Source organism: Quercus suber, unplaced genomic scaffold (assembly GCF_002906115.3).
Source record: "Quercus suber isolate HL8 unplaced genomic scaffold, Cork oak 2.0 scaffold_93, whole genome shotgun sequence".
Taxonomy (NCBI): Eukaryota; Viridiplantae; Streptophyta; class Magnoliopsida; order Fagales; family Fagaceae; genus Quercus; species Quercus suber.
The window spans coordinates 481642-485444 of NW_027069558.1; positions in this window are offsets into that span (position 1 = coordinate 481642).

Below are 3803 nucleotides of genomic sequence, written 5' to 3' on the forward strand. Positions count from 1 at the left end.
TCAAGGCAACTTTCGATGTGTATGTAGAAGATAGTCCGCTTGAAGCCAATTGTGGTGGGGACTGCTGCATTTGGACAACACAAGAGGATGGATTCTACTTATATAATATGTTTTTGAAAATAAATGTTTTTAAGACATATGTGAATCATTGTTAGGAACATATGTCAATATAGAATTGGCTAATCATTTGACAAAATGCACTTTACTTATAATTTGGTAGATCTAGGAAGTGTTTAATGCTTCAAGGAACAATGTTTCAAGATCAAGTGTTAAAACCATGCAAGTTTGTCCAAGAAACAAGTGAAGAAGTGCTGGATTTTAAAGCTCGACAGCTAGTATCTATCGAGATTTAAAACGTTGTTTCAGCTCGATGCTTGATAGCTGCTCGACAAATAGGGTATCTATCGAGGTTTATGAAATTCAGTTTTTTAGAGCTGATTTCACTCCAATCTGTGAATAGATGTTTGGGTTTTCTTTTCTCACAACCCTAAACATGTAAAGGATTGTTTTAAGGGCCATCACAGTTGATGCAACTCAATGCAAAAGTTTTTCACAAGCATATTGTGAATTGGAGACATATGCCCTAGTTCATCTTTTTCTATTCAAGAAGTTATTGTGCTTGTACACTGTAGGGTTTTGTAACCAAGAAGTTTCGTGATCTTCATCATGTTGATGAACTGAATAACTTTACAGCCAATATCTTTCTCAAGTTGGTGAGTAAGCCGCGTGCTGGAATCCGCACATCAAATTAGTTAGTCACATACTGGGAGCCATGCATTAAAAGGAGAGATTGTCACTACAGAACAAGTCCAATTGGGTATTGGGATAAGGGTTCAACTGTAGGTTGGTATAAGGTACCGGGATTCCTTTACTTGTAACTACTTGTTGTGATAATTGTGAATTCTTGGGAGTGTTGACCTTAAAATCACCAAGTGAGATTTTTGCCGTGTAGGTTTTCCCCATTCGTAAACAAATCACCGTGTCAATTAAGTTCCGTTGCATTTAGTTATTTGGTGATTTGTTTGTACTACCACGATTATTGCTTGCAAATTGAATTAAATAATTAACTTGGCTAATTAATTGGTTAATTCATCATAAGGGGTTAATGCATTTTTGGCCTATCAAGTGGTATCAGAACAGGCACACTTTGATTAGGTTGTAATCTTTGCTGTGTGATCCATTGAGCCCTGTTTGTCATGGATAGAGAGCAGTCTCTTATTATACCTCATTTATTTGATGGCACTAACTATGCATACTGGAAAGTACACATGAGAGTTTTCTTGCAGTCCTTAAATGGAAAAGTGTGGCAAGCTATGAAGATAAGCTAGACCAAGCCAAAGGAAGCGCTGGCCGATTAGGATGATGCTAAGATCAAGGCGGCTAACTTCAATAGAAGGGCATTGAATGTTTTATTTAGTGCGGTCATGAATGAGGAGTTCAAGAAGATATCCTCTACTGAAACTACAAAGGAAGCATGGACCATCCTCTAGACAATCTATAAAGGAACCAAGGCTGTCAATGATTCAAAGTTTCAGACGCTTACCACAAGCTTTAAAGAGATTAAGATGGAGGAGGATGAGTCATTTGATGAGTTCTATGCCAAGCTCAAGGACATAGTGAACTCAGCCTTTAATATTGGAGAAACCATTCCCAAATCCAAGATTATTAAAAAGGTGCTTAGATCTCTACTTGAGAGATTTCATGCCAAGATCACCGCAATTGAGGAATCAAAGGATATTGACAAAATTCCTTTGACAGAGTTGGTTGAAAATCTGCAGACCTATGAGTTGGGTTTGACAAGGATATGGAAATCTAGTAAGGGAAAGAGCATGGCATTGAAGGCCAAGAGTAGTGACAAAGATGTTCAAACAATGAAGATTCTAAGATGAAATCCTATTTCACAAGGCAGTTCAAAATGTTTATGAAGAATGCCAATGTTAAAGGATTTGATAAAGACCGCAAGCAGTCTAGCTCCTCTTAGTTCAATAACTAGGATAAAGGAAAAAATGATGCTAGGGATGGCAATCAGTACACTATTCCCTCAAGACCAAAATGCTTTGGATGCCAATGCTTCAGACACATGAAACAAGAGTGTCTTACATATCTTGAGACCATTGGAAAAAGAAGGCACTTGCTGCTACTTTGAGCGACACCAAGCCTAAAGATGACTTTGACAATGAGGATAATGGAATCCTAAATGCCTTCACTGCCACTATAAATCCTACTGAAGGGATTGTTAAAGATGTGGATGAAGAAGAGGACTTAGTGAAGTCTAAATTTGAGAAGATGGATGAATAAGATGACATCCACACAGCCTATGCAAAATCATGCAAGGTCTCGGAAAAACATGAGAAGTTCTATAGGTTGGCCACCAAGAAGTTCAGTGAAGTGGGGCTTGAACGAGAAGAAATTTCCACAAAGTTTGATGAAGCCAATTAGACCATTAGAGCACTGAGATTCGAGATTAATTTCTTGGCTGAGAAAGAAGCTTGAGGCAGAGTTGTTCCAAGTCAAAGCTCAGTTGGAAAGGACTTCAAGTGCAAAGCTTGATAAGATGCTTAGTCTTCAGAAATATGCTTCCGATCAAACCGTTTTAGGGTATGATTTCTCTTCTAGTATTACTTCTACTAGTACTACTATTTTTGTCTCTTCTAGTAATAATGTTGAATCTAAAAACGATAACGTGCAAAATGTGTTAGCTAGTGAAAACATAGGCAAGGGTAAATCTATTTTAAGAGCACCCCCTAAGCAGGATAAGAAAGAGATCAAAAACCCTAAGACTAAGAAGAGAAACACTCAAAAACTTAAACAGAAGAAGAAGCATCTCTGTCATTACTATGGAGCAGCTGGACATACTTGACCTAATTGCTACAAGTGGTTAGCCACTTAATAGAGCAATTGTATGATCCCATCATGAAACCAGAATCAGTTTCCATCCTCCTTTGCTCCTCTTGGAGATCTTCTCAAAGCCCTCATGTTCCTTTCGAATTTGAACAGTTTCAATTCTTCCCCCTCACCACCGAATCAAGAGTTTGCTAAATAGAAAGGTTATTCCAAGGTGTGGAAGGAAAAAGGCTCCAAGTGATTTAGTCACTTTTCCTCTCTCTTTCCCCTTCCTGTTTTTTATTTTGCATTACGTGTGTGTTTTACTTTCTTATTTTGAGTCATTCTAGTTTTATGCATTACTTTGTTTAACATATTTTTGTTTGTTTATTTTCAGTTTTGATTTATTTTGTTTTTCATAAAAATGAAAATAAAATTTGAAAAATCAAAAGAAAAAAAAATACAAAAATAGTGTGTGTTTGTGTACATTGGTACTTGTACACCTTGGATGGCCACTGAAACAAAATTTTCTAAACTTTATATCTTTTGTTACTTAGATGAGCATCTCTATGCACAACTAAGCAAGTGAGCTTTGTGGCACGTGTTTGTGATGAGTAAGATTAAGTAATCTCTTATACTTAAGACTCGCATCACTCCTTTTGACCAGAATGACTAGAAAATCCTAAGAGAAATGCATAAATAACCATCTCACCATTGTTGCCCACCAATCATTAAATGACATTTGTATGCTTCGGCATAGCAAAAGTGAAATGTCAAATGCTTAACATCATTAGGTATTTCTTTTCTATCTCTTATATGCCCATGCATGGTTTGCTTAAAAGAAAAATATGCAAAGAAAAATAAAAAGCAAAAGGAATCAAAATGCTTTATATATGATTGCAAATGTGTCTTCTAAGAGATGTGGGAATTATAAGATGTACCTCGAAGGTAATAGTCTCCATCAAACAATTATGATTGTG